Raw genomic sequence first — 23,232 nt, 5'->3', positions numbered from 1 at the left:
AGTTTGACACCCCTGCACTAATTCTTGATTGCAGGAAAATGGTATTTCTTGCACATCTTCCAATGTACCATGGTTGCTACCTTATCGTGCCGTTGTTTGCAGTCAAGATGTATGATCCTCTAATAGCAGCTAACTAGAAACTGTTTCTTCAGCTTCTTTGCAAACGAAGCGTTTGCTAATCTGTTACTTCTCTTCTCAATTTTGCATGCATTTGTTCATAATTTTGCGTGCATTTGCTTTTAAAGTTGGTCTTTTTATTATTAAGTGTGGCGAATCTGTAATTAAATTCATATTCTAAGTGGTGGAAGCTTAATAATTCAAGTCCTAAACAAGGATCTAAGAATTATAAAGGTAGAATATAAATACGTTTGTTTCCACATGGAAACCGCTTCTGAACTTTGTGCTTGAAGTGGAAAAGAATGAAACTTTGATTTTGGGTTTTACCAATTAGATTGATAGGATCCTTATAGAAATGGCTTGTTCATATTAGTATGAAAAAACAAAAAGTTGTGATTTGATGTTAAGGCTTTATTTTATTGCAACAGAGAGAGTCAGAAGTCAATGCTTCTTTTTCTTTTTCCTAATCCTTCCTCACTTCTCTTTCCCTCCCCTTCCTCCCCATTGTTTTCCAATTTTCTTTCGTATTTTGTATCTTATTTTATCTTATAACTCAATAAAAATGTTACTGAGAAAAGAATAATTATTAAGGTAGCATCTAAGAATAAGACAGTTCCAAGCAGGCTGATTTATTTTGTAAATTAGGAGGTTCAGGTCTGAATTAATATTAATGATCTGGAACATTACTTGAGCACCGTTGGCATTGACAACATCAACATCAGTCAGTGGCAAAAGGCAGCTTTACTTGCGACAGCTGACATCCTGGGGTGATACCTTCAACAACCTCAAACAACAACATCTGCTTATTCCAGGTCCTTGTGAAGGCCCTCGACAGGTGGGTAAAAATGCCAAATCCAGCGCAAACATCTGGGTGATTGTGCATTGAGGAATAAGAAAATCTACCAACAACTTACAGCCCATCCATTCCAGCAGCGAAGATGTTTTTCAGAATTGCTAATCTTTAGCATAAGCAAATGTGTATTATTATTATTTTGTCTTGAAAATAGCACTCTGTTCTTTCCCTTAGCCCTGCATCTCAAAGTAAGTCTGCCAAATGCCTTTCCATCAATAATTAAGAAGCAACTTAAGCAAAAGTAGGCCACAGGAAAGGTGTTAAGAGTCAGATTTGAATAAGTACAAATATATACAGTCCTGGAGGTTGGGATGGCAAAACACTCCCTCCCCTCCGCCCTGATCATCCCAGATGCATCTGAAACAGGTTCCATCTACCTGTCTTCTTCTCACCTTTCTAAGAAAGCACTTCCAACGCAAGCAGGTGTCTGCCTGCAAAAGGACGCAGATGACAATGTGTGAGTCATGGTGCAAATGGCACACAACTTGCAGATTTGGATCAGCTGTGCATTGTGTCAGGACAGAACTGTGCCATTTGCAAGGATGAAATCATGACGCTCCTGTTGCCTTTGGACATCATCGCGGTTTTTTTTTTAAGGGGCTGAAGAGATGGATCCCTCTCTCCCTCCAGAGGTGGGGCAGAGTGGTTTTGCCTGAAGGTCAGCTTACAAATTCAACTCCAAATGAGTTCCAAAAGTAAGATTGCCTTGAAAAGGGAGGAGGAAGAGGACAGGGAGGGGGAGAGGAGAGAGGAAGATGAGGAAAGGAAAGAAGATGGGGAGGAGGAGGAGGAGGAGGAGGAGGAGGAGGAGGAGGAGGAGGAGGAGGAGGAGGAGGAGGAGGAGGAGGAGGAGGAGGAGGAGGAGGAGGAGGAATGCTATGGATATAGAATATAGCATAATAGAGTTGGAAGGAACCTTGGAGGTCCCTTTCAACTCTATTATTACTGCTTAGGCAGGAAACCCTACACCACTTCAGACAAATAGTTCTCCAATCTCCTCTTAAAAACTTCCAGTGTTGGAGCATTTACCACTTCTGGAGGTGAGGAGGAGGAGGAAGAGGAGGAGGAGGTGGAGGAGGAAGAGGAGGAGATTGGATGTATGCATTAACTTCCGAATATTTTTAGCTTGGAAGAAATGCTTACAAGACACTTCTTTGACTTCTCTGGAAAGGAAGGAAGGAAGGAAGGAAGGAAGGAAGGAAGGAAGGAAGGAAGGAAGGAAGGAAGGAAGGAAGGAAGGAAGGAAGGAAGGAAGGAAGGAAGGAGGAAGGAAGGAAGGAGGGAGGAAAGGAGGGAAGGAAGGAAGGAAGGAAGGAAGGAAGGAAGGAAGGAAGGAAGGAAGGAAGGAAGGAAGGAAGGAAGGAGGAAGGAAAAAGAAAAGAGAAAAAAGAAAGAAAAGAAAGGAAAGGAAAGGAAAGGAAAGGAAAGGAAAGGAAAGGAAAGGAAAGGAAAGGAAAGGAAAGGAAAAGAAGGAAGGAAAGGGGGAGGGAGGACTATTATCATTGCTAAATGAGGCATTCATTAAATGAGGATTTCTTGAATACAAAGTAATAGGAATAATCTGGAAGACTCTGCTTAGAACAATGATGGCTCTTCCAAATTGAACTATTTTAAATTGGAGCTAGATCTCTCAGGGACTAACTGAGCTTTAGGCTGGATGGTCTGCAATATCCCTTCCAGAAAACATATACATTATGGTTCTATGATTCCAATTCTATGATATGTTGATTCTTGAAAATAATCTGGATGCAGGTGATGATGTTAACCCCGATGATGTTACCTAATTTGGGTAATGAAATGTCTGCAAGAAAACAACCAAGCTCAAAGAACACCAAGGACCCCTCATTTCAACCCTGAGCTGGTAGAAAGAAGTTTCCTGAGAATGAATTCCAGCACAAAGCTTGGAAGAAGAAGTCTCTGGACAGTGGTGGGATTCAGGTTTTTTTTTACTACCGGTTCTGTGGGCATGGCTTGGTGGGAAAGGATACTGTAAAATCCCCTTCCCTCCCCCACCCCCACTAACCTGCTTTCCAGCTCTGTTCTCCTGTGCAGGGCAACCAAAGAAGACCCAGCCGGGACTCAATGGGAGGCAGAGAATAGATGGGGGCAGGGCGAGTCAGAGGTGGGATTTGCCGGTTCTCCGAACTACACAAAATTTCTGCTACCGGTTCTCCAGAACTGGTCAGAACCTGCTGAATACCACCTCTGTCTCTGGACCCAGTGACCGACCCAGGTTGGATCCTGCAGAAACCTTTACATCAAACTGCCTGCCTGACAGAATAATATGCAACAGAGTCACTACTGTCTTACATATTGGCAGAAAAAATCAGAAAATAAAATACAAGCTAAATAGTCAAGACCTTGTTGATGATCCAAGCTCTGTAAAGGACCTTGGAGTACTCACCTCTAATGATCTAAGTGCTAGAGCCCACTGCAACTACATAGCCAAAAACGCATTAAGAGTTGTTAACCTAATCCTACGTAGCTTTTTCTCTGGTAATATCACACTACTAACCAGAGCATACAAAACATTTGCTAGACCAATACTTGAATACAGCTCATCAGTCTGGAACCCACATTACGTATCTGATATTAACACAGTTGAGAAAGTCCAGAAATATTTCACAAGAAGAGTTCTCCGCTCCTCTACTCATTGCAGAATACCTTATGCCATCAGACTTGAAACTCTAGACCTAGAAAACTTAGAACTACGCCCTCTCCGGTCTGATCTAAATATAGTATATAAAATCATACATTGCAATGTCCTACCTGTCAATGAATACTTCAGCTTCAACCATAACAGTACAAGAGCACACAATAGATACAAACTCAAGGTTAACTGCACCAAACTTGACTGCAGAAAATACGACTTCAGCAACAGATTGGTCAAGGTCTGGAATACTCTACCTGACTCTGTGGTTTCTTCCCCAAACCCCAACAACTTTAATCTTAGACTGTCTACTATTGACCTTACCCCCTTCCTAAGAGGCCTGTAGGGGGTGTGCATTAAGCACACCAACGTGCCTACCGTCCCTGTCCTATTGTTTCTTTTATTTTTCTTATAAGTATCTATCTCACGTATTCAAAACTATATTTATTCTTATACTTGTATCTTGTAAGTGAACGACAAATCAAATAAATACTAAAATACTAAATACTGTAATTAAAAAGAAACCCTTGATTCAGACTTTTTCCATTCAGTTTCTTCTATGCTCCAATGGACTTCATTTCCCAGAATTCCCCAGAAAGAGTGGCTAAAATAATTAAGAATTGTGGGAAATATTGCTCAACAGGTTCAGCTGCAACAAGATGCTGTAAACACAACAAATATCAGAAGACATCAGGAAGGGGTAGTTCAGCTTCAGAAGCATTCAAAGATCCAGTTTGGGCAAGCTCCAAGCTATGGAGATTTTCCATTTGCATTAAAAATAATTAAATAGCACTGTGTGCAGAACACTTCTCTTACATTTGTCCTTCTCAATCAGTTTGATGGATGAGATTTGAATTTTGACATTTCTTTCAGAGGAAGTGAAGAAGAGGAGTTTCAGTGAAGAAGCGTGGTCTTCGGAGGTGGTATTCAGCAGGTTCTGATCAGTTCTGGAGAACCGGTAGCGCAAATCCCCGCTCTGACTGGCCCTGCCCCCATCTATTCTCTGCCTCCCGAGTCCCAGCTGATTGGCTGGGTCTTCTTTTGTTGCCCTGCACAGGAGAACAGAGCTGGAAAGCAGGTTAGTGGGGTAGGGAGGGAATGGGGATTTTGCAGTAACCTTCCCCTACCACACCCACCAAGCCACGCCCACCAAGCCATGCCCACAGTAGTAAAAAAATTTGAATCCCACCACTGGTGGTCTTCTTGCATTTCTTCGAAGTCAAGATAGTGGAGATACACCTGAGAACATTCTTTGCATGTACAATCCACCCTGGAAGCCTACAGCCTCCATGGCTTCTTTAAAAAAAAATCCATTACATCCCAGTTAGCTCTCAGGATTTCGCCCATCAAATTTGTTCAGGCGGGGAAATTAAGTTACCAGAGATGCTACTGAGTGATGGAAAGAAGGGAACCAGAAGGCACCAGCTGCATCACCTCCAGCCAGAAAGGAAGCTGAAAGACGCCATCAAGAGGAATCAGAAAGAAATTCTCAAACACCTCCAGATTTATTTATATTTTTTTTGCCCAACAGAAGGGAAAACTATTTTGGAGAGATTATAAGGAAGATACCAGTGCAGTTCTGGTTTTGTAATCCAGGAAGCCCTTAACTTAAGACTACAGCAGAGCCCAAAATGTATGTTGCGAAGTGAGAAATTTGTGAAGTGAATTTTGCCCCCATTTTACGACTTTTCTTGCCATGTTTGTTAAGTGAATCACTGCAGTGGTAGGATTCAAATTTTTTTTACTACTGGTTCTGTGGGTGTGGCTTGGTGGGTGTGGCATGGCTTGGTGGGCATGGCTTGGTGGGCGTAGCAGGGGAAGGATACTGCAAAATCCCCATTCCCTCCCCAGTCCACTAACCTGCTTTCCAGCTCCGTTCTCCTATGCAGGGCAACAAAAAAAGACCCAGCCGATCAGTTGGGACTCGGGAGGCAGGGAATAGATGGGGGCAGGGCCAGTCAGAGGTGGCATTTGCCAGTTCTCCCAACTACTCAAAATTTCTGCTACCGGTTCTCCAGAACTGGTCAGAACCTGCTGAATACCCACCTCTGCATCACTGCGGTTGTTGAATTAGTAACACAATTAAATGAATCCAGTTTCCCCTTTGACTTGCTCATCAGAAAAAGGGGATCATATGACCTCGGGACTCTGCAGCTGTCATAAGTGTGAGTCAACTGTCAAGCTGACCTTATTGGGTGGTCACACCAATACACTGACTGGTGCTTTCCATGTAATACATTTTAAAGCATTCCCAAAAGGTCAGATTGATTCTGTGTATTCTTTTTCAAGTAACTCTCCTTGTAAAGAAGATAATTATAGAAAACACATTGCCCAATCCAAGGACAGTTTGAGAAGAACAATATGCTTATCAAAACTCTAGAGGAACGCAGAGACGGCCTTGAAAAAAATATGCAGCAATTATTAGTAAAACATGAGTTTAACCCAGGAAAACACGAACGTGTGAGGAAGAAGCACGAGGATGCCCTGCCTTGAACTTACTTTGGTATAAGAGAGATGGAAGGAGGAATGCTCTGAGATTTTCAAGATTCTGTTTTGATAGTCTATATTCATAAAGTAGAATAGAATTACAGAATAACAGAGTTGGAAGGGAGCTTGGAGGTCTTCTAGTCCAGCCCCTTGCTCAATCTGGAAACCCTATCCCATTTCAGACAAACAGTTGCCCAATCTCTTCTTAAAAACGTCCACGAGGTGTCGGAGCAACCACAACTTCTGGAAACAAGTCGTTCCACTGATTAATTGTTCTCATTGTTGGGAAATTTCTCCTTAGTCCTGGGTTGCTTCTTTCTTGGATAAGCTTCCATCTCTTCCTTCTTTGTTTTGTCTTCAGGTGTTTTGGACAGAGGTGGGTATTCAGCAGGTTCTGACCAGTTCTGGAGAACCGGTAGTGGAAATTTTGAGTAGTTCAGAGTACCGGAAAATTCCACATCTGACTGGCCCCACCCTTATTTATACTCCGCCTCCCAAGTCCCAGCTGATTGGCTGGGTCTTCTTTTGTTGCCCTGCACAGGAGAACGGAGCTGGAAAGCAGGTTAGTGGGGTGGGGAGCGAATGGGGATTTTGCAGTAACCTTCCCCCCGGAAGTGGGAGGGAAATGGGATTTTGAAGTATCCTTTCCCTGTCACATCCACCAAGTCATACCCACAGAACTGGCAGTAAAAAAAAATTTGAATCCTACCACTGGCTTTGGATGATAGGTTGACTCCACACAGCCCCTTCTTTGTGGCAGCCCCATAGCTATTGGAACATTACAATACGGAGTTTTTGTACTTCTTGTGGTATCTGTTTCTCAACCTGCCCTCCTTCAAAGGCTGACATAAACTGTAACACAAGTGTCCTAAGGCAAGTTCACAGAAGACAGAAACGCTCTGACAGAGCAGAAGACATAATGCACCTAGAAAAACATTTAGGATCAAGGACTTATGCTACCCAAAAAGCTGTTATTCAGATGTGGTTGAGAAACAATAGAAACAAGACCAACCGTGGCATGGAGAAGGAACGTGATCTAGCTGCACACACACATTTTAGTAATATGGGGAGAGAATTGACCAACACTTCATGTGCCAGTTACATATCTCTTTCTGACTAGCCAGAAAGCCTCCTGATTTCAGAATAAAGTCAAAATACAGTCTACCCCACAAAATTGCTACAGAAGAACTTTGTCTGTTGACGGTTATGATGGACAGGGTCAGATATCTTTCCCCATAAAGAGGAGGCTGGAAGTAGAGATCGTTGCCTAAGAAACCAAGTTAAAGAATATGAATTTCCCTCTTTAATATAAAGCAGGTTGCTCCCAAACCAGAGATGATATTCAGCAGGTTCTGACCAGTTCTGGAGAACCGGTAATGGAAATTTTGAGTAGTTTGGAGAACCGGCAAATGCCACCTCTGATGGGAGATTTCACCGTATCCTTCCCCTGCCATGCTCACCAAGCCACGCCCACAGACCCAGTAGTAAAAAAAAGTTTGAATCTCATCACGGTCCCAAACCCATTTTACAGAAGGGAAATTTGAGAGAAGCCCCAGCATTCAGTGAAGCAATCCGACAAGGGTGCTTTTCAGCAGCCTAGTTTGTTTGAATTTATTAAAAGTAAAGAAAGAAAAGCAGAAAGCTTGATAATGTTTGTGAACGTAATTGTGTCAAGGAGCATCTGTCTGTCTGTCTGCCTGCCTGTCTATCATCTATCTACAGTATCTATCTGTCTGTCCGTCTATATCATCTATCATCATCTATCTATTTATCTATCATTTATGTATCTTTCATCTATCTATCTATCTATCTATCTATCTATCTATCTATCTATCTATCTATCTATCTATCTATCTATCTATCTATCTATCTATCCATCCATCCATCCATCCATCCATCCATCCATCCACCCACCCACCTATCCATCCATCCATCCACCCATCTATCTATCTATCTATCTATCTATCTATCTATCTATCTATCTATCTATCTATCATCTATCTATCTATCTATCTATCTATCTATCATCTATCTAATCTGTTTATCAATCATCTATCGTATTTAAAGAGCACCCATCTCCCTCATGGAGCCACTCTGGGCTGGGATCCCAACTTTATAGGGATGACATGATAGCAGTCTTCCAATATCTCAGGGGCTGCCCCAAAGAAGAAGGGATCAAGCTATTCTCCAAAGCACCTGAGGGCAGGATAAGAAGCAATAAGGATGGAAACTAATCAAGGAGAGAAGCAACCTAGAATTAAGGAGGAATTTCCTGATAGAACAATTAATCAGTGGAACAACTTGCCTCCAGAACCTCTGGGTGCTCCATCACTGGAGATTCTTAAGAAGAGACTGGACAACCATTTGTCTGAAATGGTATAAGATTTCCTGCTTGAGTAAGGAGCTGGACTAGAAGACCTCCAAGGTCCCTTCCAAATCTGTTAATCTATTATTCTGTTAAACAATATTAGTAAGGTGGGAAGCTTGTGTGGTAGATTTGGACAATGTTCTCCAATATTGGCAAAGCTGTTTACATCATGAAGTGCCAGAGTCAACCTGTCATTACTCTCAATTCAGGGACGGGCAACCTGTGGCCCTCCAGATGTTGATGAATTATAACTGTCTACATTCCACATTATTAGCCTTCTTAGCTGTGATTGAAGAGGGCAGTTCAGCAGCATCTGGTATGCAACTGATCCCATTTGCTTGTTCTAAATTTTTTAATTTGGCTGATCTGATGTCCTGAAATTACAGTGTGTTGTTCCTAGAATGTGCCTTCACCAATATTCCTCACTTTCACCAATATCTATTTGTTCCCTAAGATTATTTTGAAATCTATATGCCTTTTGTAAGTAACAGCCACTGAAGTATATATCTTAGATGATTTTGAGGTGGATCTATACAAGGATTATATCTCCATCAAGGAGCTGATTTCTTCACTCACGTTGTACACAATTCCGACAGAAGAGAATATTTGAATCTCAGAGTTGAACCGTGGTGTTCTCTGAGCTTGGTTGTTTTCTTGCAGACGTTCCATTACCAAAGTAGGTAACATCATCAGTTTTAGTCACCATGATGTAAAAAAGATGTTGAGGCTCCAGAAAAAGTGGAGAGAAGAGCAACAAAGATGATTAGGGGACTGGAGGCTAAACATGTAAAGAACGGTTGGAGGAACTGGGTACGTGTAATCTGATGAGAAGAAGGACTAGGGGAGACATGATAGCAGTGTTCCAGTATCTAAGGGGCTGCCCCAAAGAAGAGGGAGTCAAGCTATTCTCCAAAGTACCTGAAGGCAGGACAAGAAGCAACGGATGGAAACTAATCAAGGAGAGAAGCAACTTGGAATGAAAAAGAAATTTCCTGATAGTTTGAACAATTAATCAGTGAAACAACTTGCCTCCAGGGTTGTGAATGCTCCAACATTGGAAGTTTTTAAGAATAGATTGGATAACCATTTATCTGAAGTGGTGTAGGGTTTCCTGCTTGGACTAGAAGACCTCCAAGGTCTCTTCCAACTCTGCTATTTGATTCGATTCTATCGCCTTTATAAATAACTCAAGGCAGCAAGCATACCTAATGGCTCCTTCTTCCTCCTATCTTCCCCACAACAACAACCCTGTGAACTGGCTCATAAATCAGCGCTAGCATCATTGGTAATGAAACATCTGCAAGAAAACCTCCATGCTCAAAGAGCATCAAGAACCCCACAGTTGCACATAATGTCCTGCCTTACGAGGCACTACTCTCCTTCCCCATCTCTTCTCCTCTCCTCACTACTTTTATGACAGTTATCTTAGGCAACCACAACATGGGTCAGCATTGTTCTCTACCAGGGGATTCTATTTGGGTGAACCGGTAGTTCCGAAGATCAGCAGGGGGTGAACCAGTTCGCTCCAACGATCGGCTGTTGGGCCCAGTCTAGTCTGTGCTTTATTTCCGGGTTTTCCAGCTCAGCTGCTTTGCACGGCACAGCGGATTGCCCCACTTCAGCTGTTTTACACACAGGGCTTGCAGCAGAAGGTGAGTTGCAAATGCGCATGCGCAAAGCGCACATTTGGCGTACGTGCACAAAGCGCATGCTCAGCAAACCAATTGTTAGACTGGTTGAATCCCACCCCTGCTCTCTACATGGTGCTTTAAAGCTGCAGGATTACCGGACTTCCGGTTTGCCAGGCTTCGGCGGCGGCAGGGATTCGCGATCCTGCGCGATCCCTGTTGCGCTAGCCGTCTTGGTGCCTCCGATCCCGACGGGTCTGGAGGATAAGGCTGCCCCGTAGAGGCAGCCGAAGATAGGGGGATCCGGATAGGGGTTTCGGGGTATCGCAGACCCCCTCCCCAGCTGGCAAAACCCCCTTTTCTCAAGGCGGTGGAGCGGCGGTCAGTAATGGCCGCCACAAAGAAGCCGGCAGCTGGACAAGATAGTGCTGGAGGAAGAAGGAGAAAGTTTTGAAGTGAAAGTTCTTTGGCTGAACCGGGATCTTAAGATACATCTAACATCCTGAAAACTTTGATTTTTTGAACGATACTTTGTGTCCAGAGGAGATTTTTAAAGCGGCGAATGGAAGAGCTGAAAGAGAAAGTTTACTCTCCTTCCCTATGAAGTTAACAAATGGACATTGAAAAACCTGCTTTTTTATAGAAGGTAAAAATTTAAAGCTCTTTGTTACAAGTGGGAAGGGAGAGGACAAAAAAAAAATTATATTAAGATCTTGTTGGAGGAGATGCCTGGAAGATTTTGAGACTAGAAGTTAATTGCAATAAGGCTTTAAAATACAGACTGGGTTTTTTTATTTCCAATTGATATTACCCCAGGAAGAGAAAGTGTAAAGGGAAGAACTTTGTGCTCTGTTTGGACTGCTTGATGACTCTGGGACTTTGGGGAACTGTTTTAAGCTTTGAAATATCTTGGTTGTTTTAAGAAGAAGAAGAGGGAAAAAGAAAAAAAGAAGAAAAGGTTTATAATGGCTTTATCTGTTGATGAACTAAGAAAGGAATATGGAAAAACAAAGAAAGAAGGCAAGGATGCTTTGGAAGAAGCCTTTCACTTTTTAGAAATGGTGCTTGCTATTTATCAGCAAACACAACAACTGATGGAGGAAGCAGAAGAAGAAGAAGAAGCCATCTTTAATGAATCCAAAAGTTTGATTAAGAAAGAAAGGAGAAAGAGAGGAAGGAAAATGAAGGACTTAAGACCTAAAAAAACACCCAAGAAAGAGAAAAATAAGATGCAAAATCAATACAATGTTAGAAAGCAAAAGAAAAGAGGAATACAACAGAGAGGGGAAGCTAAAAAGGCGGAGGTTAGGAGGGGGGTAAAAAGGCCAGGTGGGATAAGAAAGGAAGGGAAAAGGGGGGGGAAAGCCACAAAGGTATGAAACAAGATGGGAAAAAGCAAAAAAAATTTAGGGATAAAGGGTAATGTATAATTTAAAAAAAAAAAGATTCTGCAAGGTACATAAGATAGTATTGTAGTATTTGTATTAGAAATAGAAAATTAGAATTTTATAAGATCTAAAAAAAGATTAAAATATTAAAATGCTTAATAATGATAGTTTTTAAGATTTAATAAAATATTAAAGGGAATGTTTAAAATATTTAGTTCAATTATAGAGTTTAATTGACTATTGTGTTGATGTTATTATAAATTTATTATTGCAGCATTTGTCTTTGAAATAGATAATTGGAATGTTACAAGATTTAATATTTAATTATGTACTTAATTATTTTATAGATTTACTATTTTTTCTTTTTCTTAAAATTTAGTAGGTAGAATGTACTAAGCAGAATCAGATTGGGAACTAGGTGTTATTTTAAATGTGAATTTAGGGGAACGATAGAAAGGCATCATACTTCAATTAGTGATTTCAGGAGAAATATTTTTTTTTTTTATTATAGGGAATGAGATAAATGGATAATTGGAAAAGAATGGACAAAAGATACAAGTATAATGATTTAAACTAAGATGAAATAAATAAAATAGAATTAAGAAGAGTGAAAAGCGGGGAGAAGTTATATAGAAGATATAGAATGGTAAATAAGATAGGTAATGGTATATAAGATGAGCATGAATTTAATTGAAGTCCGTATAAAGAGAGGTAATCCGGGGCCAAGCCACTTTCTAAAAAGAAGTTTTATGTTTTTGTGTTTTGTGTGTTTATGTTTGTTTGAGAATTAATAAAACCTTGGAGGAATGTCAGATGAGAATAATTGTAAACAAGTCAGAGGGAAATATGAATATGATGACTATAAAATGAATAAATATAGAAAAGAAATGTAATTGAATAAGAGTAAAGAGAAATAATGAGAAATTTGCTAAAAGATATTTATGTGTCCATATGGAAATGGGATAGATTAGAATTATGTTGTATAAAATAATGTTTTATCGGCCTTGTAAAAATTTATAATGGAAAGAGGTTTTATGTGTTCAATGTTTAATGATGTTTTGTTTGTCTTTAAAATTAATAAAATTTGTCTCAAAAAAAAAAGCTGCAGGATTACCAGTTTTACACACAGAATGCAGGTACCCATGAGGGCACGCTACTGATCTGAGTAGGGAAGATTAAGATGGAAAATCTCCTCTAGGGATTGCGAAATGAACTAGGAGGAAGTAACTTCAGCTTGGCTGATAAGATCGGCTTGTAAATTTGAACAAAATGTGGCAACACACCCAAGTGGGAGAACAAGGTATCCCTATTTCTGCATTCTCCAAGGAATTGGTGATTTTGAAAAAAGTGAGCAAGAATAAAATAACAAACACCACACACGTAAATAGGAATAGGATGTGTGGTACCAATATTCATGGTACTACCACATCCATATGTACCTACCTATATAGTAAATTGTCCCAATAATCAACTCCTGATGGTGACTATGAAGGAGACATTGAGTATCATCCACTCTGTGACATCCTCAAACTCATCATCTCAACAACATCCTTGTTTAAATCTCTGAACTGAGCTGAAGGTCTAACATACCTGGAGAAGAGAGACAAAATGTTTTGGATAGAACAGATATTCTGAGTTACTGTTCTGACCTAGGCTTCCTCAACAGCACAAAGCCGACTCCTCCTTCCGATAATCTCCTTTTGTTTAGTTTACAGTGAATTCCTCTCCAGCAAATTCCCGGCCAACAGTCTTTCAAGATATTTCACAATTACAGACCTTTATCAGGTTTGAACAGTTGCCAGGCCGATATCTTTCAGATGCCACACTGTAGCAGACAATATTTGGCAAGAATGCAGGAACAGATCTTCACCCAAATGAACTAACTGTCTCCTGCAAACACTCCCCTTTTGCTCCTCTTTTATTCCCTATGGGAGGGGCCATTCACCATCCACCTGTGGCTTTACCCCCAAGTCGACCTATTTTCCTTAACTGTTCCCTTCTTCTGACAGCTCTGCACATGCGCACACTGGGAACAGACTCCAGCTGTTCTTTTTGCCCCGTGGATCTCTGACTCCAAAGGCAGCCGATAACTGTCAGGACGGCCCTGGCCCCATCTCTGCCTCCGATGCAGAGCCCTCGTCAGAGCCTTCCCCAGACTCCAGGACTGGCCCATGTCCCTCCCCAACCTCCTCACTGTCTGAATGGGGCAAAACTCACTCAACTGTCTTGCTTTTAGCAATGGAAATGTTGGGCTCCCCTGTGATCATATGTGGTCATAAGTCGAGGACCCACGAAAGAGGGCAGAATTCTACTAATGAGTAGGAATATATTCCAACCAGCACTAAACTTCTGGAGACCACAAAAGCAGAAATAAAATTAAGCCTTGATTCGTTCATGCCTTTTAGCCTTTGAGAAGTATTTTGGGGTAGATCTATATACTGTATATAAAAGCGAAATACCACTCACGCATCACCACAAAATCTCCAGAACCAGAAAGCCTACAAACTTGAAATTTGGCACGTATGTTCCTCTTGGCTTCTAGGTGCTCACTAAGAAAGGATTTTTCAAAATGACCACCACAGCATTAGTATTTCATATATTATTATTAACACGCTCTGATGCTAAGGAGTTCTACTCCCCCTCCCCACCTGAAAAGAAATCTGTTCCAAATGCAAAACACAAGCAGAGGAGTTTCAGTTTCAGTTTCACAGCACCAAGCAGCTTTAGTACACAACAGTTGAGCTAAGCCACACCCAGGCCCCTTGCTGTCTCCTTCTTGCTCACACAGCAAATACTGTTTCAGTTTCCACACAGCCCTCAACTCTCTCACACACTGACAGGACGCTAGCCAGGTGAATACCAATGGATGCTGGTAGGCAGAGGCAGAATTTTTTCCCCCCTTATTTTCCTCCCCCAAAACTAAGCCCGATCACAGAGCTTCCTTAGCGAAGCACGGGTATCCAGCTAATATTTAAATAAACGGGTGTCTTCTCCTTTGCAGTGGGAAGAAATCTGTACTGGGTTCGTTTTTTGTAACAGGCTGTGGGCACGCAGAAACCAAAGCCCTCCCCCAACCCCATGTCCTTTACAATAAAAATGATCTAACTGAGTTGACCTTGTACCCGGGAAAGGTTTTGTGTCCTCTGCCATTGATGGGAGAGGAGCGGCCCAATCCTTCTCCCTTTCTAGCCTGACTCAACAAGGCCTTGAAAAAGGCCATCCTTCTACTTTAATTTCTCCCTTTCCCTCTCCATGTGGCTGCTTTGCAAACATATTTATAGATAGATTTTTTCCCCCCCCCATAAAAGAATCCAAGGAGGCGATCAATAAAAACGTGACCAGTTCACACAGCGAGCAAAGAGTGTTCACTTGAAAACCAGGCACAGAACGACAGACGAATAAGCCAGCCGTGTTCCCTTTTTAAATCATTCTCCTTAGATACATATGGCGAAAATACGCCAATAAGCAAAGCTATTCTAAACAGTGGGGCCACCACTAAAAAGCCCCGGGAGCCATATGGGTATCTTTAAGGTTCAAAATGGAAATATATCATTTTCAAAATGGAATCAGATTGGCTCTTTGTCTCTCACTGAACTTCTTTTTCAAGCTTTACACAGGAATGTCTCAAATTGAGCCCTTTGTGTTTCAGATATTTTGAATTCCACTGTTTATTTTTTGAACAGCCATATTTATTTTTATTTTTATATAGATATATACAAGCGAAAAAGCACTCATGCATCATCATAAAATCTCCAGAACCGTAAAACCTACAAACTTGAAATTTGGCACGTATGTTCCTCTTGGCTTCCAACTGCTTGCTATGAAAGGATTTTTCGAAATGACCATCAGAGCATTAGTATTTCCTATATTATTATTATTATTAACATGCTCTGATGCTAAGGTGTTCTACTTCCCCTTCCCACCTGAAAAGAAATCTGTTCCAAGTGCCAGTTGCCAAATACAAGCAAAACACAAGCAGAGGAGTTTCAGTTTCAGTTTCAGTTTCACAACACCAAGCACTTTAGTACAGAACAGTTGAGCTAAGCCACGCCCAGGCTCCTTGCTGTCTCCTTGCTCACACAGCAAATACTGTTTCAGTTTCCAAACAGCCCTCAACTCTCTCACACACTGACAGGATGCTAGTCAGATGAATATTGATGGATGCTGGTAGGCAGAGGCAGAATATTTCCCCCTTATTTCCCTCCCCAAAAACTAAGGTGCACCTTACACTCCAGAGCGTCTTGCCCAATCACATAGTTTCGTAGTGAAGCACGGGTGCCCTGCTAGTATAGATATAGATAGCCAAAGTCATGCATTTAGTCTGTGTGCATTTAAGCTATAAGAAGACTGCCTTTTATTATAGAAGCTTTGATTCTTTCTCCCTGGCATAATTTGTTTTTTGAACAATTGACCAGTCAATTTATAGTCCAATCTTTGTAAAGCACTGCTATTCTGAGAACAATAAAGTAATGTAGCCTGTATAGATCCAATGTTTATGCCCGTTATAAAAATAAACCAACTAACTGCAACTGTGATGCTTTCAGAATAAAACAAGTGGAATGGTCAAGAATGATCAAGTTTGACACTAAGTGGTTTTTTTATAAATATGAACAAATCACGGCATAAACTCACAATCAGCTCCACTTAAATAAATAAGTATTCACAAAAATCAAAAGTGAACAATTCAGCAGCGATTATTGTAGTCCCAAATCCATTTTAAAAATGTATTTCTGCTAAATGGGCCAACAGAATTTCAAGCAGCTGAACTTGATGTGGTGGTTTACAGTAAAGAAACAATCCTTTAACCAAAATTTGCTTGCAATTAATAGCATCATCACAAAACATACAGATAGAGTTACAGTACATTGCCACAGATCAGCAACCAAGATGTTTGGTTCCCATCATCCAGCCTCTGCCCACAGCAAATTAGGAGAGATTATGCGGAGCTGCAATCTGATAAAATTAAGGCAGAAGATTAAAGAAAGCTATCTGAGGTACTGAACCCAGTCTGAGCCTTAAACAGATGTAAAAATTTTAAATGTAGCCGCACCAACTTAAAATTATGGGATCGTGCAACCAATTGTAGCAAGAATCCAAATGAACAGCAAGCAAGATCTATGAATGCATTAAAACAAATGATAAAATATTATGGACATCTATTAGAATTTAAATTGGAGGAGGAACAAGTCAAAGAAATGATGATTGCTTGGAGAAAATTTTTGGATATGGGATTGATTTAGAAAAATGGCAAAAATTGTGGTCTCGGAATTATAAAATGACAGTATCAACTGCATATAAAGAAAATTTGTATAAGATGTTTTACAGGTGGCACTTACCCCCAACGAGACTGCGAGAATGTTTAAGAATAAATCGGATAAATGCTGGAAATGTCATCAGATACCTGGTTCATATTACCATAGGTGGTGGACATGTTCGGACACAAAGAAAGTTTGGACTAAAATCTACACATGGTTGGAAAAAAATGATAAAACAACATATAGACTTTAAACCAGAGATCTTTTTATTGGGAGTCATACCGGACATATACAATAAAGAACTGAAATATTTGATTATAAATGTTTTAACAGCGGCTAGAATTGTATTTGCGAAGAACTGGAAAAATGACAAAATACCTATGCGGGAGGAAGTTATCAAAAAAATTATGGACTGTGCTGAAATGAGTAAACTGACATTTGAAATTAGAGAACAAGAAGACAAGCAATTTTATATGATATGAGATTTATTTTATCAATGGTTGGATAAAAAGGCATGGTAATGTAATAGACTAGATAATTTTGTGATAGAAATTTAATAGACTGATATAAAACATAATATAGATATATATAACCACTGGTTGAAAGTATAACACAAATTTTAAGATAAAACTTGGAACATTTCATATAAAATGATGGAATAAATAGTTTAGTCATGGATGATTAATAACTGATAAATATATAAGCATATGTTAGTTTGACAATGTGAAGGCTGATACAAGTTGTGAGTAAATGACTACAAAAGGATAACACAAAAGATATGTAACCAACTGACACACTGTATGTATATAAAATGGGTTTTTATTGGGTGTTATTTACTGATATGTATCATGTTAAAATTAAACATTGATGCAACTCCTGTTTCTTCAGATTGTTTGATTGGGTTTTAATATTGTTTTTCAACATAGACAGGCAAGTGATTTTGATTTAGATAGTCTGCAATTCTTTGAAAAAACACGCAAATAAGCCAACATTGAAATCTGCAAAGAGATAATAAAAATAGGACAGAACACAACTCTCTTAAACCATACTGGGGGCGTTTCAAAACCACACAGCAAACCCAAGTAAGTGAACTTGAAAATACAGACATCATTTCTACCATAAAGTCTCAAATTTTCAACCGATATGTGGCACAAACTGAATAAGCCTGCCTTTTGACCCACAATACAAATGAGGAAAAATTGCTAATGTACAACTCACAAGGGAGCTTGATGTTCCAATTTCATAAGATTACAATTATCCAAAACTGGCCAATTAACGCTGGCTTTTGTTGTTGTTATTTAAACAAAGAACAGGCCACTTCCTTCTAACTTTGCTGAATACTATCCTATCCAAAATATGATTGGCGTTTTCCTCCCCTTACAGTGCTAATTTAACAGTTGCAACATATTTTGCATCATTACTCACACTTATTTTATTTTTTATATTAATAAATCCTGCATAGTTGTAGAAGATAACAAGAGCTTTCATAAATTTGAAATGTAAGAAACTTGTCAGTCTTTTTTTTCTTCTTTTTAAAATTTAGGCTAGTTAAGGATGATGATTTCACAGAATCTGAATTATAAAAAAAACAAGAGAAAAGGGGATTTAAAATATTTCTTGGAGACTTTAGTCAGGTTTCAGAATAGGTTTCAGTCAACTGGAGGAAAAACTATAATATTTTTGTTCCACAGATGTGTCAACAATCAGAAAAAACCCCTGAAAGTTCTTAAGAAAAGCTAGGTCAATTCAGAAGTCTAAAATTATGTCCAAAATTGTAAGTATGCCATTAAGAATGTTCACAAGAATGGTATTTAGATATCCTGATCCATCATTATCCCAAACACTCACTATTCAAATAATATTTCATTAAACAGTTCTAGCTCATAACTATTGATTGTCCAGCCCTAAAAAAAAATTGAGAGAGAATGTTTTATATCTTTGTATTTAATTTCTATTTAAAATGCTTCAGAATTAGGGTTCATTTTTGCTTCATTGGGGGCGGGAGCCAGTTTTTAACTTCCAAAACCAAACAAGACATTAAATTGCAATCTTTTCCTCAGGAACAAACTTTTTTTCCCCTAAAAACTTCCCTTCCTAACAGCTGTAACACCCAGAAATTAGCTTAAAGTGAACATAGCAGATAGCAACGATGATGAAGATGATAATAATCATTCATTAAATTTGCCATAATGTGGTGGTCCTGCCTGGAGACTCAAAAATATTGGCTAAAAATTTAAAAAATGGCTGCAAGAGATCACTAATGAACAAATAGAATTAGAACCGGAATTATTCTTATTGGGGATATGTAAAAAGAAATACAGGAGAAATACAAAATATATAATATTACATATTTTAACGGCAGCTAGAATTGCTTATGCCCAGTGTTGGAAACATACATGTATACCACCAGATGAACTGATTATCCAAAAAATAATGTCTTGTGCTGAGATGGATACATTAACTTTGATGTTACAAGAAAAGGAGGAGTCCAAGTATTATAGGATTTGGGGAAAATGGTATGACTGGATTGAGCTAAGATAGATGGATGAGGAAAAATTAATGATAAGCAACATATAGTTAAATGCTTACATTTGCATAAATTGTATATATTTGTAAATAATGCACAAAATAGTACTATAAGATGAATGCCACAGACTGTTTAATGTCAAGATATTTACACTTTTTGTTTGTTTTTAAAGTTATGAAAGATTAATAAAGTTTATTTTTTAAAAATTGCCCCATTCTCCACAACTCTTCTCATATCACGGCTTTGCTCCGGCTGAGAGAAGCTTATATATCAAGCAAGCCAAGGAATTAAAAAAAAAAAAATTACTGGGATATTCTGGCGTTAGTTATGAACAGCCAAAGTTCCCCTCTTCAAATTCCCACACTCCAGTCCCACAGACTGCAGCCGGTTCTGCCCTTGGCAGGGGCGCAGAGTTTGAGCAGAAATCCCCGAGGGAACATCTGTTGACGTTCTTCTCCTGACAAACAAGCCGGGCGGTTACATTAGCCTCCCATATTCCCGAGTTAGGAGAAAGTTCTGAAAAAAGTTCTTGTGGCCGAGACAACTTTCGCCCCCCCCCTCCCCTCCTCTCTCTCTCTCACTCTCTCTCCGTTCCGCTGGCATCAGCGGGGAAAGTTTAAACGCTCCGCGTTCAGTAGCTCTTCTGGTCCCGAGATTTGGGGGGAAACTTCTTAAGTTTTATGAGGCAGTTTCTCCCCGCCCCCCCCCCGCCACCCTTCCTCCATAGGAAGGCTATGGAGGGGACGGAAAGAACAGCTGCAAAAGGACTGCCTGGGAGAATCCTGCTTTGGCGAGCCAGCGTGTTTTTAAGGAGGAACGAGGGCATTACACTATTGCTATTTACTTTTATTAGTATTAGGTTAGGTTAGGTTAAGTTAGGTTAGGTGAGGTGAGGTTAGGTTAGGTTAGGTTAGGTTAGAACAGAACAGAACAGAACAGAACAGAACAGAAGAATTAAAGTAGAGTAGAATAGAAGTTGAGTAGAGTAGAGTAGAGTAGAATAGAACAGAACAGAACAGAAGTCGAGTAGAGTAGAGTTGAATAGAAGTCGAGTCGAGTAGAATAGCAGTAGAATAGAATAGAATAGAATAGAATAGAATAGAATAGAGTAGAGTAGAGTAGAGTAGAGTAGAGTAGAGTAGAGTAGAGTAGAGTAGAGTAGAGTAGAGTAGAGAAGAGTAGAGAAGAGAATGTAGAGGAGAAAATAGAATAGAATAGAATTCTTTTATTGACCAAGTGTGATTGGACACACAAGGAATTTGTCTTTGGTGCAAGTGCTCTCAGTGTACATAAGAAAAAATAAAATACATTCATCAACTATCATTACTAAGTTACTGTTACTATCATCATCATCATCATCGTGATTGTCAACATCATCATCATGAGCAAACTCGGAAAGAATAGTTACTCCTGATTGGAAAAAAAAACATTCAAACGTTGCATTTCTCCTCCCCAATACACCCGTGGAACCAACACCATTTAAAAAAAAACTTTGATTTTTCCTCCAAACTCTCAATACACTTTTCATATTGGGGGGGGAGGGAGAGGAGATACTGCAAAGAGACACGTCCATACGACACCCCCACCCCTTCAATATATGGGAGTGACATAAAATCGAGACAATTATAGTAATGTAACAGTAGGGTACAAGTCGAGAGGAAGGGGATGCGACAGACCCCCCAATCTCTCACCTTTGGAGATACCCCCCCCCATCCGTTTCCACACACCCACCGCATGGGCGGGATGGGCCCTTGCCCATGGGCCCCACAAGCATAAGGGCCCCATACTAATCTGTGTATGTTAACCCTTCCATGCCCCTTGTACCATATCAATACAGCAACGGTATGGCTTACTGAATATTATTGTGTTTTTTTGTATTGTTCAAATGTTTATCATGTTGGTTACTTAGTTGTTGCTCCGCAGCTTGTTTTTTTAATGTTTCAACCCCGATTTTGTTGGAAGGGCTAACAAAATAAATCTATGTTTAATTTGACCGACCATTTACATTTTGATGAGTGGTTGTGTGTGAGTTGTGTTGCACTGTATTGTGTTTGGGGGGAGGGGGGTGCACGAAGAGAGGCTCAGCCAATCTCACTGTACACTTGTTTCTACTCTGACAGTAAAGGTTTGAGCTGAATTGTCGTGGAGGGGGGGCGGGGCGGCAGTACACTGCTTTGCCCGGGGGGGGGGGGCATAAGGCTATTAAGACGGCCCTGCCCACCCACTACCCCACCCCCCAAAGCCCCACTTCTCCACGGGGTCAAGAAAAAACCACAACACGGGGTTGGCTAGTAGGGGGAGGCGCTACTTTGGAACAAGGCCAAACATCCGGAGAAGCCGCACACCGGTTGCCATCAAGGAACGTCCGGATTGTCCGGGGGAAGGGGAGGAGGAGAGAGGCTTGCCCTGCCTTTGCTCCCTCGCCCCAGACACGCGCAGCAAGTCTGCAAGCGAGGCGGGACGAGCGGATCGGCGAAGTTTTGGATAGCGCCCTGCCCGGTTCGTCCTTTCAATGCAAGGCGCCCCCCTCCCCACGAACCGAGGCTGCCTCTGCGCTTCACCTGGCCTCGCCCCCCACCCCACCCCGGATCTTAGCATCTCCCGCCGCCTCCCCAACCCCCACCCCCTTTTCCCTCCGAAGAGCAGCGCTCCTCTTCCAAGCGGAGGAAGCGCGGTCCGGACAAGGGGCGAGCTCGCCACGATCTCCACTCCACTCGCACCCGCACCAACACCCCCCGCCGCCGGCTTTGGCGATTTGCGAAAGTGGTTCGCGGCCGCAAGCTCCACTTTACCCGGCTGGCTTGGCTGTCCTCGGGAGCCCGGGAGGCGTCGCGTCGCCCTACGATCCGCTTTGCTGGGTCGGTCGGTCAGGAAAGGAGGCGCGAACGGCGCGCAAGACGGGCGGTAGCTCCGGGTTGGTTGGTTGCTTTCCCACGCGTGCTCTGGCTCGCCGGCGCTGGCTTGTTTGCTCGCTCACTGTCCGTGGCGCGATCGATTGGCTTCCTTCTCTCTCTCTCTCTCTCTCTCTCTCTCTCTCTCTCTCTCTCTCTCCGCCTCTCTCTTCTCTCTCTCCCTCCCTCTCTCTTTCTCGATTGGATTCCCCTGTCTCGCTCGCTCTTCTCTTTCTCTCCCTCTCTCTTTCTCTCCCTCTCTCTCTCCCTCCCTCCCTTTCACTCTCTCTCTCTCCCTCTCTCTTTCCCTCGCTCCCTCCCTCCTCCCCTCTCTCTCTCCCTCTCCCTCTCTCCCTCTCTCTCCCTCTCTCTCTTTCTGTCACTCTCTCTCTTTCTCTCTCTTTCTCTCCCTCCCTCCCTCTCTCTCTCTCTCACTCTCTCTCCCTCCCTCCCTCCCTCCCTCCTTCTCTCTCTCTCTCCTCCCTCCCTCCCTCCTTCTCTCTCTCTCTCTCTCTCTCTCTCTCCTCCCTCTCTCTCTCCCCCCTCTCTCAAGGCCGTGGTGAAATCTCTTAGCCGGTGCGACTGGCGAGACAAACAAGCTCGCCAGGCGAAGGGCCAAAAGCGCCCCCGGAGGTGGCGAGACGGGACAGGAGATCGCTCCGAGCAGGAAAAGCGGAGGGTGACGATTGCTGGAGGGAGCCCAGAGGAAAGGATCGGCGGATCGGCCAGATTAGGGTTAGCTAGCGCTGCTCTCTTTCTCCGCACGCATAAATATATATCGTGTGTATATGAGCGCACATTAATATAGACGGCGCTTAATGCGGGGGGTGGGGGGGGGCGCTTGAACGAGCTCCCAAAGATCCGGGACTGGGAAGCGGTGGGCGGGCATCGAATCGCCTTCCTTGGCCACCCTCGGCTGCTCTTCCTTAAGGCACCGCCGTTCCTCTCCCCGCGCTCTTTGCTCCCCCCTTGCAGCAACTGTCCACCCCCGGGCGATGATCCCCTGTCCGCAGCGAAGTCCGGAGGCGGCGCCGGGCCTCGCTCCGTCCCCTTCTTCCCCGCCTTCCC

At 41.7% G+C, this 23,232-nt stretch overlaps 1 protein-coding gene across 2 annotated transcripts in view; it reads right to left on the bottom strand.

The window, feature by feature from the left end:
* Positions 1 to 22,566, bottom strand: part of SOX5 (SRY-box transcription factor 5) — a 1,042,959-nt gene extending 1,020,393 nt beyond the window's left edge. The window contains exon 1 of one of the 2 annotated variants that reach the window (XM_087968772.1): positions 22,066 to 22,566. The gene's annotated coding sequence lies outside the window, so the exon portion shown is untranslated. The remainder of the gene's footprint in view (positions 1 to 22,065) is intronic. The other variant, XM_087968773.1, reaches the window with a different exon arrangement.
* Positions 22,567 to 23,232: the final 666 nt, after the last annotated feature.

This window comes from Notechis scutatus, chromosome 6, assembly GCF_049901735.1.
Source record: "Notechis scutatus isolate UNSWTSFEM ecotype Mainland chromosome 6, rNotScu1.2, whole genome shotgun sequence".
NCBI lineage: Eukaryota > Metazoa > Chordata > Lepidosauria > Squamata > Elapidae > Notechis > Notechis scutatus.
This window is presented reverse-complemented; position numbering and strand designations above follow the sequence as displayed.